This window comes from Micromys minutus, assembly GCF_963924665.1.
Source record: "Micromys minutus genome assembly, chromosome: 1".
Lineage (NCBI taxonomy): Eukaryota > Metazoa > Chordata > Mammalia > Rodentia > Muridae > Micromys > Micromys minutus.
In genome coordinates, this window is record NC_137969.1 from 184,192,128 (window position 1) to 184,206,263 (window position 14,136).

General features: G+C 35.1%; 1 protein-coding gene across 6 annotated transcripts in view; it reads left to right on the top strand.

Annotated features, from left to right (window-relative positions):
• DGKB (diacylglycerol kinase beta) overlaps positions 1 to 14,136 on the top strand; it is a gene marked incomplete at its 3' end in the record, with an annotated part of 654,267 nt that overhangs the window by 441,793 nt on the left and 198,338 nt on the right. The gene's annotated exons all lie outside the window — the stretch shown is intronic.

Below are 14,136 nucleotides of genomic sequence, written 5' to 3' on the forward strand. Positions count from 1 at the left end.
ACGAGACCAAATCTTGTCATGTAGCTTAGGTTGACCCTGCAATCTTCAGTCTCCTAAATGCCAGGATTACAACTCTTTGATACCACACCCAGCTGGCTAGTATATAACTTAGAATGTGAAATAAAAATCAAGCCTGTAACCTGGATTAGGGTGCATAGCATCTATTGCCTAGGACAGTTATTGAGCTAAGTTTGCTATTCTGACTATTACTGGACTTCAAACTAAATGTACATAGCCCTAGGTATAGAATAGAAGTCAAACCTGTCAGACTCCAGCAACTGAAATATAATCCTGAGCTTGCAAATCATGTGTGAATATCAGGAGGCACGAATAGCACCTCTCCTCAAATTCACTCTGTATCCATGATCCATGGTATGTTGTGCTCAAGTCCCCGTGGCATAGAATTCCTAAGGCTTGTTATAGACTAATCAACCCCAGAAACCGCATTACTTTTTAGTGTCTTCTTTACAAAAAGAAGACAAAAAAACTTCAGGAAACTTTTCTGGGATGGCTATATACATGTATTAAAAGAAAATGGGGCCAAGGATAGCTGGGGTGGAGACTGTGGGTTCAAGGCTAGTTTAAGTGTTCTGAAAGAGACCACACATTCAGTTTTGTCTATCATTTTAGGACCTTGGTTATTTGAAAATAACTAACAATGTAACCACTAATAATGACAAACATCGATACAATCATTGCACTAGAATGTAGAAATTGGGAGATATTTTGTCTTTTGATTTAGAGACAGGAGGTTTTACTTACCATCATAGTTTTGAGGTCTCTAGTTTTTCTCCCTGCTTCTATGTAATTTCTATCGTGTATATTGTCTTGATTACAACTAAGACATGCATATAAAGAAAGAATTTGATGACTAAGGAAGAATCCTCTGAAAAGACACTGTTGTATTGTTTGACTCTTAAAAGACGATGCTCGAATGCAATTCCCTGTCTGTATGTAAGCTTCCTAGACGGCTGAGGAAAAAATTAATTCTTCAGTTCTTTACTATTTAAAAGTAGATTTCACTAAGAAACCATTTTTGTTCTTATTATTGTGCAAGAAATGGGTGGATATAATTGCAGTGAACTGTGGAAAATGTAAAAATACGCTGGCTTGGAGGGTGCTTACCCTCAAGATGTTGCCTGTCTAAAAGTTGACATGAAACCGTAAATGATCATAATATTTGAAAGTGATGAGTTTCCAAAGCAATGTAAAGATTTGATGTTTACAGCCACTGTCATAATGTGCCATTATAACTACCAAATTTATTCATTTGTGTGACACATTTACAGATGGTGACCTTCTATATGATAATCCTGGTACATTTCCTTAGAAAATTCTGTTTTCTGAGGTCTGTTGCTCCATGACTTTTGGTTCTTAAGATTTATGCTCCTGTGAAGCATGGGTCTGGGCTTCATTAGCACCTGATTTACCATGAGTGCAGATGGTTGTTGGAAATAAAAAGTCAGCCATTTCCTATGATTAAATCTCTCATGGGCGGCATCTCGCTCACAGCTACTTCCTTGCGATTACATATGATTCATTCCCAAGCAGAACAGTGATTATTATATGATTGTTAAATCTAAAGTGGAAAGGAAAGTAGAATATTAGGAAAAGTCTAGTAGCTTATTAATATATATTATATGCTACAATGAAAATGATTTTACATAAGTATTAGCAAAAATGATAGATTTATGGAGGATGAGAGAAAATTACTCTATTATGACAATTGAATATAACTAAAAGAATTCAGAATTTTTCTTCTTTGTCTTTGAGTTTTACCCACTTGTCCTGTTTCAAGAGCTTATTACTTAAAATAACAATCTTCCTAAAATGCATCCTTATTTGGGTCAGTTAAAAAGACTAAAAGTCCTTTAAAAAAATATTGCAAACCTGGTAAAGAGTAGGAGTGATAGAGGACTGTTAGTTTCAATAGCACTGTTTGTAGAGCTTAGGCCCAAGCAAGATTATTTTTCCTCTAGAATTGATCTAACCAGAAACAATGCACAGACAGTTACCACCAGACATATCTTTTACATGGAATAAAAATAGAATCTGAAACATTCATCAACCCAAGTTTTTTCAGCTCTGTTGACTTGGTAGAGTTGATGACCACACAGAATAGCAGCTATCCTGATTTTATAGCTGTGTTCTTTGCCCGGATGCATTACCATATTTAACTAAAGAATCATAGCTCATGTGACGGTCTAATTGTTTCCCTAAGAGACAAATGTACCTAAAGATCACCTCTCTAACTGATATTTATCATCAGGACTCTTTAAGTGACTTAGTAGAACTGAGGGTTTCTCTGCAAATGTCTAATAACGGCTTTAAATAGCACTGTTATTACTCTTACTACTCGCTTTGAGGAGCACCTTTGCTACGTCTGCAGAAAGCTTATGCAGCAGCAGGGCAAAACGAATGCTAAACTTGACTTCAGAAGAAAAAATGCACATTTACAAAGAAGCAGAACTGCTGTGTGTGTGTGTGTGTGTGTGTGTGTGTGTGTGTGTGTGTGTGTGTGTGTTTCCTCCATAGGCACTGCTACTATCAATGTCCTTCATGAGAAACTGTGAAATAGCTCTCATTTCTGTCCCTGGCCTGCCAACATGTCCTTATCTCTCACTGTATATATTCCAACTGCAATATATTCCAATCCTGAAATATTTCCTCTACTTTGCTTTAGTAATCCATTCCTTTCTGCTGCATGGACTTTGTGCTTATAGTTACTTGTGGAAAAAAATATTTCCTTTCCAGAAACTGTGGCGTCTTGCGTCTTATGCTTATTTTTCTACCTCTACATAGGGTCATAGTAATATTGCAGCACTCTGTACTCTAGGGTAGAGACTATAGGTGGATTTTACAGAGCTTTGCTGATGTCAACATAGGCTGCTGCTGCAGTATCTGCAATCTACCACATTTTCACTTCTCTTATCTACATTCACACACTATAACACCCAGAGCAAACAGCTTGAAGCAAGAATAAATTGCTGCCTATGTCTGGGTTAGCTGAGAGTAAACTGGTAAAGGAAGTAAAGTCAGGAGTCTAGAATTCATCACCAAACTGGATTCCGCTGTGAATCTTTACCACATTAGTATCAACAGTGCTCCAAGAGGGTGAACTTGACATTAGCAAGCTTTTTGACTCCTAAGATCTGGAATCCACCAAACATCATTTCAGCATCAAACATGCTAGAGAGAAATTTTACACTGGAACAGGATAATAGGATCGTCTCTCTGCACAGAATCAAGCATCTAGGCAAAACATGAATCTGTGTTATTGAAACATTTCAAATATGATTTGCACTTATTATAAGCATTTGGGAATTAGCTGTATTGCCTGGTATATTTTATGATCTTTAAAAAGGTAGTATATTGCATGCTATAATCTGTCTCTAAACTCAAGAAGTAGTTCATTACCTGTTATGAATCCCTTCTAAGAGTCTCTGCCAGAGCCATACTGATACAGAGGATGCTTGGAGTTAACCATTGGACTGAACATGGGGACCTCAGTGAAGAACATAGAGAAAGTACTGAAGGAGCTGAAAGGGTCTGCAACCCTATGGGAAGAACAAAATTATCAACTAACTAAACCCCCACAGCTCACAGGGACTAAAAACCAACCAATGAGTTCTCATGGAGAGACTTATGGCTCCAGGTGTATATGCAGCAGAGGATAGCATTTTCTGGCATCAATGGGAGGAGAGGCCTTTGGTCCAGTGAAGGCTCATTTTCCCATTGTAGGGGAATGCCAAGGTGCTGACATGGGATAGGGTGGTTGGGAGAGAGAGCATCTTCCTGGAGGCAATGGAGGGGAAGGGGGTATGGGATTTGAGGAAAGTGAATAGCATCTGAAATGTAAATACAGAGAATATCCAATAAAAAGTAGTTCATTGATTCTGAGTGTTAATAAGGAATCTATAATTGTATTTGAATAAGCAATGGCTAAAAGCAATACAATGGCCAATCTTTTTTATTTTGATCATTCATAAATTTCAAACACTGTACAAGGTGTGAAACATACAAAGACATCACTCAACACTCAACGAATGAATGAGTGAGTGACACTAAAGAAGTTTTCTTTACTTGGTAATTTTGGATATTGCTTTATTTGCATGTATTTCAATGTCTAGGTTTTAAACTCCTACTGAAATTGCTGTGTGAAAATAAACACCTTGGTCATATGCATAGCCCTGTGAATTTTTAAATATGAACTCCAGCAACATTTATAGACATTAAAATTTTATATAAATAAGAAGATTCTGAATGTTTTATTTGTGACTATTAATCATGGCTCACACCAAAGGAGCCTCTGGGAATTCTATCTTCTTAATGATGGGCTCAAAATGGCAGTAGATTACTCTCACCAATCTGTGTGATCTGTTAAGTCAAGAAGCATCTTCTGATTGGTTGTTAGTGAAATGATTAACAATAAATAAACAGATAATAAAATGCAGAATATGATGACTTTGATCTCAGCTGGTGGCTGGACCCTGTATCCAGGTCTCAGTACTTCTTTCATGAATAAGGTTCTTGTTTTGTTCTGACTGTATAGAAAAACAGATGGCATTTTCCTTGTGTTAATCCATGAATCATGGTGCTATATTTTAACACCGGAAAAGTAATTGTGTTTTGGTGATTTGCTAAAATGCTTATTGAAGACAGCTTTATCTTTAAAGAAATGTTTTCCATCATAATTCCATCTCCATTTTTATCTGCTTAAGGGTTTGATTTTAAACAGGAGAAAATACTATATTGGCCAGGAAAGCTTTTAAAATAAAACAATAGAAGACATGAAAAGGAAAAGAAAGGGAAGTTTCCCTTTATGCCTGTCTTAGAATCATATCACGTGTACCTGACTCTGTTGACACATGATTAATCCTGAGACGGGGGTGACTACATCTGTCAATTAGTTTATGTACAAGTCAGCCTGAATATTTTATATGAAATACAGCTTCATGGAGGGAAAACAAACAGAACATGATATTCAGGGAGTTATTAGGGTCCCTCTTGATATACATCAGTGACAAAGAATGTAATCTAAGTAATCATGGCTGTACTGATTCATGTGTTATGCTATGTAATTCTTCTATTTGATTTAAAATATCAATATTTTCGATATAATTCAAGTAGTTTGATTCCTCTACCTTATCATTTTGTGAAATAATTAATGTTTATATAACTACTCTATTAGCATCACAGAAAGAAAAACTGTCTTTTTTTTTTTTTCTTAGTCCTAGTGCTAGAGAAATTTTTATGAACCACAGCATTTTAACAATGCAAACCTGTGCTTCTTGTTAGGGAGCCTAGAAAGAACTGCTGAAGTGTGAAGGAAAACAAAAGGTAAAATGCTTAACTAATTGTCAGAGAATGGAAACAAGCTTTATCAGACATATTTTTTAAGTTGTGAAACCACAGCTGTCCTCACAGAATAGAAGAGAAATAATGTGTGAAGGAGGCAGAGAAGTGTCATTTTGTTGCTTGATTCTTGGTTTGAAGAGACATGAAAATACAGCAAAGTGTGGTAAATAGATTTAATGACATTGATTATAGAAAAGTATTAGCTTTTCGGTGAAGAAAGCACCTGTGTTAGTGTATGTGTGAAAGTATGCAATGTGTGAACATGTATGTGTATGCTTATAAATGGGTATTATTCTGTGTTAATTTGTTCTTGTGTGTATATATGCATATACTCACCTTTATTTGTCATGGTGAACTTTCTATGGTGAGACTACTCAGCCAATTTGTTTCAAATGAGTTTTCCTTTGAACACTCTAAGAATTTGCTATTAAGTAAATTTATTTTGTTTTATAATAGAGAGAATCTTCAAATATTTTGTAAACAAAGTCACAAGTCAATTCACATTCTAGTTATGAAGTTGTTTATGGCTTAGAAAAATATTATTAGACAGTTGAAACACATACATTTAACTAACTTCTCTGAAATTCAGTACATGCCCAGTAAATATATGTTGAACTATATTTTCATAAAACCAAACAACTTTTACATCTCATAACTGACCATGAATTGAATTAATATCAGTACATGGGACAAGAAAAAAGAACCAAGAATGTTCCTGAAAGTCAGCTGCTAAATGGCAGAGAAGAGATAGATAATGTCTCCCTAACTCCGTTTATTCCATTGTTATTAGCCATCTAGAGCCCACCACTGAAGAAAGCTTTAGGGCTCCCTGGCTGCTCTGTGGAGGGCCTTTCTCAGTGATGCAACAATGTATCCTCACTTTGGTAAACACACAAAAGGTATTCAGTCCCGGATCCTAAAAGTGATGAGAGTCTCTCCCCGTCATTTGCCCAGTTTCCCTGAGCAATTTTATGAAGTTTATAGACCACTTAAAATAGAGGGGAAATTGTAATAGCTCAAACGTACAATTCCACAATTCCCCTATCACCGTCAAAATCTACAGAAAATACTTTCAGATTGCTAGGTTAGTATACAAACGCAGCAAAGAGGAACATTCTGAGTTTTGTTACTCAGAGCCTTTGGAAAGCCTGTTCAATTCTTGTCCATAAGGAAGTCTTTTTTTTAACATGTATAAACTTATAGCTTCTTTTTAGCATTTTTCACAATTCACTTAAAATAAATAGATATACATGTTCTCATAAAATGCACATGCTGTTTCAAATAAAGAAATATTCGACGATGCATACAAATACAGTTTTAATGTCTTAACATTTGAGATAGGATATCCACATAGTGAATAAGTGAATTCTCATCTCATCAGAAAAGGAGCACACTCATGTCTCTTGATGCCCAAAATAAATCCAGACATGCTTATTGTTGCATTTTGGTGCCTTCTTCTTTGTCTTTAAATATAGTATAGAGAATTTTTATGATAGACATTTTCTACTATAAATATAATTATTATTTTAATATTCTATCAATGTTTTCAATTTGAGTGAAACAAACCATTTCTTACATTTAGCTATCAATTTTGGACTATCAGTCAGACTCTAAAAGTTCCTATTTTTATGTCTGACGGGTAATTTGAATACTTTTATACAAAATTTCAGACTTCAGAGAATATTTTCTTGGTATAAATATTATAACATAACTCTCTAAATTGATAAAAGGCATGGGAGCAGGTATATCATAGGAAGCATACCTTACTGTATTGATAGAAGGCATGTGATCAGATATATCATAGGAGGCATACCTTACTATAATGATAGAAGGCATGTGAGCAGGTATATCACAGGAGGCATACCTTACTGTATTGATAGAAGGCATGTGAGCAGGTATATCATAGGAAGCATAACTTACTATATTGATAGAAGGCATGTGAGCATATATATCACAGGAGGCATACCTTACTATATTGATAGAAGGCATGTGAGCAGATATATCATAGGAGGCATACCTTACTATATTGTGATGGTCTCATTTCAGCTTTGTTCTTTCAGCCATTTCTGAATTTTACAGTTTGAGAAATGGTATCACATGCCAATAATACCATTTCCCTGAGCATTTTTCAAATGTCTCACTGATGGCAACACACAGATGCATTATCTCTCAAATTGTGGTATACTGTATGCAAGTCTGATTTTGCTTCAAGAAAGAATCCACCAAAAACTAAATGGTCTGGTCTGTTTCTGTATCTCACAAACATATAAATCCAGAAACATAGTTTCACAGTGTATTAGTAAATATACTCTTCGGGAAGCATAAGTCAGTCCTTCTGACTTTTCCTTGTCTTCTTCCCTGTAGGAATGCAAATAGCAGTCTCTCCATCTCCTTAAAATTAAATTTTCCCTAAAGACACACTAGAACAAGAAGGGAGGGGCAGACCCTTCATTGGCATATGACCTTTACCAGAGAGGAAGACTTTCAGAGAGGCCCTCAGCATATGTTTTTGAGGTGTCATTCTCCACTCTTGGTCACTCAGCCATATTCATTTGCTTTGCTTCAGAAGACAGAAAGAAAAGCACATAAAAAGGAACATAAACTTGTACAAGTATCATCCAGTATTGACCTGTCTGCCATTTGACCTGTCCCACCTATGTTTTTCATAGCTGGGTAAAGATTCCAGGTGATGCTGCAATGTCATTGTATCCAATGAGAGGTATTTTAGAAGGGAAAGGAGACCTCTCCAATTTCTTAAGATGTCACTACTTGCCATGAAATGCCAAAAGTCACTTCTAACCTCCTAGGCTCCATGAGACAGTGGTGTGATCAATAAGAAAGACAATCTTTTCTATCCTAAAATTAAGTTTACTCTTCCTCACTGGTTTCATGAAGAAAACACTTATGACAGGAGGATGGAGAGATGGCTCAGCTGTTAAGAGCATTAACTGCTCTTTCAGAGGTCCTGAGTTCAATGCTCAGCAACCACATGCTGGCTCATAACTATCTGTAATTGGATCTGATGCCTCTTCTGGTGTGTCTGAAGACAGCTATTATATACTCATATAAATAAAAATAAATACATTAAAAAAGGAAATACTTATTTGAAATCACTTATTTAAATGTGGAAGTTCTAAACATATCTGGTCATTGATTAAACATGTTATGCAGTTAATTTCAGGTAATCTCAAAATTATCAGCTCTCAGAGGTATATACTATGTGCATGCAACTCTCTGATGATGTGGTAACATTGCTGCTAAAATTGTTTACTTTTCTTTTTTTTGATTGGCTATTTCATGTATTTCCATTTTAAATATTATCCTATTTTTCACCTCTCTCATGCTTGCCTCCCGTCTGCCCCTGCTTCTATGAAGATACTCTCCCTCCTTCCGACACACTCCCACCTCAACATCCTGGCATTCCCCTGCACTGGGGAAAGAAGCCTTCACAGGACCAAGGGCTTCTCCTCCAAAAAAATGGCAGACAATGCCACCCTCTGCTACATATGTGGCTGGAGCTATGGATCCCTCCATGTGTATCTTTGGTTAGTGGTTTAGTTCCTGGGAGCCCTGGGGGGTCTGATTGGTTAATATTGTTGTTCTTCCTATGGGGTTGAAAAACCTTTCAACTCCTTCAATCCTTTCTCTAACCCCTCCATTGGGAACCCTGTGCCTTTTAATTTCACCCTATTAATTAGATATAATATGTGGTAAAACACTAACGAAAAAAAGTTTAGAGGATCATTAATTTATTTTTGTATCTACCACTGGGAAAGTTTTATACTACACTGCTTCATGGGCTTTATTTTTTTAAAGAAAAAAAAAACCTAAAAATACTAGAATACTTTATTTCTGAGAGTATATTTTCATACACGTACATGAGAAAGTTTGCTTAGTCTTGTAAATGTAATTCAAGTTAAAAATTATATTTTAATAACATCCATCTTTTGTTACACACCAAGATGGAATACTAGATGAATCTGTCTGACATTTCTATAACTTGTTTCAGTGTCTCCCTGGGATTTAACAAGCACATCTTATGAATGAGATAGAGGCGTTTGTACGCATCATTTTTAAAAAAGAGAATTCCACATCTCTACCTGTTGTCTGGAAGCATAAGACTTGTTTGCTATTTGATGTAACTGTAAAATACCTCAGCAGCAGTCATAGCACTGTTTCTTCCTGATGGACTACTATCGACATTATTCTTTCACTGCGAAAGACATGAGTAGCTCTAAGCAAAGAAAAATAGATTTGTAGAATCTAAATAAAATGGAGTTTGTTGCACAATGTAGAATGAGGTAGTACAAGTCACTAGCACCACTGCTTTTTTCAAATAGACAGCAACTGCAGTGATCTATCACCTTCAAATACTTAATTATCAACACTGTAATGCTCATCACTTGGATTAAAGGTCCTCACAAACACAGTGTTATTTTTCTTAATTATTTATTGATATATTCATTTTTGCCAATTTGTAGGGTAAAGGCTGACTTCACCTGTGTGAGGTCAGGACTTAACTTGTTAACAAGCAGATTTTGGAGTTCTTCATGCAGCATCGGGTTACCCCGGGAGACTCCAAGAAATGAGCAAACCTATGTTCCAGTGGATAGTGCCACACCCATGTCCATGTGGGCTGAACTAAATGGACTCGGTGTTCACGGGAGAGAGAATTTGAGAAGGAGTTCAGTGGAGTCCATGATTATCTCAGGGAGCGTGGCAGCAGACAGGCATGCATGGTGCTAGAGTGGTACCTAAGATCTTATATCCTGGGACACAACAAGGCTGAGAGCGGTAACTGGATAAAGTGTGCATTATTCACACCTCAGAGCCCATCCCCAGTGACATAGCTTCTAACAAGGCCATATACTTAAGCCTTCCAAGCAGTTCCATCGTCCAGGGATGAGATATTCAACCTTATGAACTGATTGCAGCTATTTGTCTTCAAACAACTACAAATCTCCATTTCTCCCTTCTTTGCTCTTGCAATCAAATGGTCTAGAGCACCATGAAACTCCACACAGCTGCCCTGAACCACACTAGCCTCTCTAAACTGTCCTTTCTAGACACTGCACATTCACTGTTAAATAAAGCTCTAATGGGTCCTTCCATCTGACTCCCGCCAAACTTTGTAAGGTAATTTTTCATTATGTTTGGGAATATATGAAAAATTCTGTACCCATGTTTAGTTTTGGGCAGTGAAAACATATGAAAGTGAGTTAATTTCCTATTTTAGCTCTGCAGCTTACCATATTACTGTGAATGTGTCAGGATCTGTCTCTTCACCACCATTTTCAATCAATTCCAGTTCAGACTGTATATTATGGTAGGATATGGCTTTGGAAAATTAGAATGAAGAAATCCAGTAAAGTTATTGTTGAAATTTTTGCCCTCCATGAAAATATATGCTTTTCATGTTTGAAATAACAGTTGGAATTTTGGAACACTTTAAGCAAAAATGTAATTCGGTGTTAAAAGAATATTATGTACACCATTATGTTTCTGGGTGCTTTTAAATGTCCAAGATCAAGAGGATTTTCAATTATCATCTGCTAAATCATTTAAACACCTTTGAAAAAGTGTACAAGAACCTCCTGGAAGACTGTTGGCTTCATATTTAGTAAATGATCTCCTTGTACTTTCTGCCTTCCCACCAAATGCATAGCAATTGCACATGTAAGATGCAAACTTGACCTTTAGGGATGATATCACTGAATTAAGCTTTCTCTGCATTTCTGGAAGATTTCTATATAAAATTTAATAAGTGCTTGCATATCCCTCCCTTACTATGAAGTCTTGTCAGAAGCAACCTGCTTACCTGGTTAGGCACATCTCTACTTTTTTGCCAAAGTACAATACCAACCGTTTATATTTTATTTGATTTTGTATGTTTGAAGCATTAATGTTATTTAAAAAGAAGAATGAATGGAAGAAAAGGAAAGCTAGAAATACTCCAATAAAAAATATTGTTCAAAGTTAAATTGCTTAGTTCAAAGTTAAATATTCATGGAACTAAACAGTAACTAAATGTCATAGTGACAAAAACAATTTGTTTCAATAAAATACTGCACAGCTCACATTTCTTGGAAAATATGTAAAACACAATATTACTCTTAGTAAGAAAATACCAGGTAAATGGGTGTTTGTTTGTTTGTTTTTTCATTTTTACCTGAATATCTGGTAATTGAGCATTTTGAATACTAACTGAAGATTTACAATTAAATTCATTAAAAAAAAGACTTCACACATTAATTAAAATTATAATTGCATGCATAACTTTTTCATGTGGACTTTTTAGGACATTTCTCATCTTACTTGGAGTTGTAAATCCTGTCTAAATGTGCAATAAATTTGATTCTATGTGATCATTTTACAACGAGTGAATGTCCAGTTCCCATATTCTCAAATCCAGTGAGATGTGATTTCTCTCACAAATCTGAGTTCAAATTATTCGTACCATTTTCTATTGTGAACCATAAAAAAGGAAGGCTTACATGCCCTAATGTGCTTCTTTTGCATTTCTACAACCTGAGGACCAGTTTGCTTTAAAAAAAATAAAATTTAACAGCCTTTAATTTGTCATGTGGATCTGATTCTATGTGTTCTTTATTACCTCCATATATTTATCAAAGTAAAGCATAAAATGGTTGTAATAATGGAGAATTTAAAGTAGCTTCTGCACATGAGCAGTAATGCTAACTAATATGATGAATAAAGGCTGAATGTAAATTCTCGTGATTTCTGTTTCTTACAAAGTTTTTGTGAAAAAAGAGTTTCTTTGCTGCTTGAAACAATCTTCTTATGAAAGTATGATGAACTTTGATAGGGAGAATGGAAAATAGAGTGAAGTATTGTGTGCACACAACCCTAATTCTTAATTATTTATTTCATTTTCCATCTACAATATAATATTTACAACACTACCCTGCAAACCATGAACCATGGCCCTTACATGCATATACATCCCACTCAAAGGTTAATTAACTAGGCCTATTGCACAGCAGTAAAATAAAGTCATGTAAATTGCTGTTGTCTCTACTTCTATGTCTCCTGAATGTGCCTTTCACCTTGACTCTTGGCTTAGGTCTTCATTTGCACGGTTCTACCATGTTCCTTTCAAGTGACCAGCATGTTAATCATTAAGCCCACATCTTCATTCCTAGATTTACGTGTCCATTAAAATGAAGCTGGCCATGTCACTGCACTGATCATACACTTCTTTCAGTGTTGCTGTATCCTTCGCCTTTAACTTTGACACACCTGTGAAGCTGACCCCTTTCCACTTGTTTTATGTTTGCCATAATGCTATGTCAGATCACACTGCCAAGAATAGAACCCAGGTTTTTCTTTCATTGATTCCTACAAACAATCCATTAAATGCTCTTATCAAGTCTTCTGGGTACACAGAAGCCAAAGTACTGAGCCATTTAAGAATGTTTACATAATACTCATAATTTTTAGCTAATATTTTAATTGTTGTTTTACATGCCTGCCTGCAATTTTGCAACATTCCTTATAGTTTAGTCATAATGTAACATGAACAATTGCACTTGCATATTGAGAATTAACACAGTAGTATGTGGGGTGAGTGGTCTAATTGAATGCTTGTTGAGTGAATGAACAAACTAACAAATGAATCCATATGTGTCTGAAGAAACTGCTGGCACAGATGTTACACCTGTTGATTTTAGAAAGCTGATACCAAAAAGGAATGACATAAAACTCCCACTCAAAATGCATTGTATGGATGTGTGGACTTCTCAGTGAATTAACACAAATATTATGTTCCTAAAATGATGTCTCCAGGACATCTTACCTAAACCAATATTATCTTCCCCAAATAGACAAGGATGTAATTTTATTAGTTAAGTCAATTGGGAAATATTTCAAATTTTATGTAACCTCAGCCATTTGTTAATATGAATGGGTACATAGACACAGGTCCACAGATTGTGATACAGTAGTCAATCTTATTTATGTTTTAGATATAGGTGAACTCAAGCATTAAATCAGTAACAATATTCTGTGGGGGAAGTAAGAGTTTATGTCATCAGAATCCTATGAAATTTGACACCAATTTTGTTCTTTAGCTTACTGACTAGCATGTGAATGAAAGAAGAGCTTATGAAATTTTTAAGCAAAATACATAAAACAAAAGACCAAAAACAAAAATGTGTGAGCCTAAATGTTACTGGATGTGTCTAAAAAATATAAGATTATTTTCATATTCTATAACTTTGTATTGAAAATTTTATGTCAATAGACTATAAAAGTAAGTTCAACAGTAAGTTCCATCCCATATTTCCAAAAAATTCCATTTCATCTAACTAGTAATAGGTTTATAATATATCTTCATGCCAAAATGTTTCACAATGTAATAAAAACGGCAACATATCAATATTTATAAGAAAAACTAAAGATAATTCATGAGATAGATATATTCACATGCTATAACAAATTTTAATATCATTTTGATATGTGAAAATTTGTCATTTTGTTTATATTTTATTATATTTGAAGGCATATTCACTATCAGAGATGTGAATAATTTAAAATTGTATTTATTCATAAGATACAATTTTAGTGTATTTTAGATAATATAAAAGTCAAGTCAAACTTTGTGAAGTTACAGTAAGTGACCATTAATTTAATTATATGATACAAAGAGACAAATATGTCATCATGGAGTGACAGAAAAAATGTAATATTACTTGAGAACTCGTACTAAGTTTTTTTTATATATTTAGCTTCTGAGCATTATTTTTTTGCTTGATACCT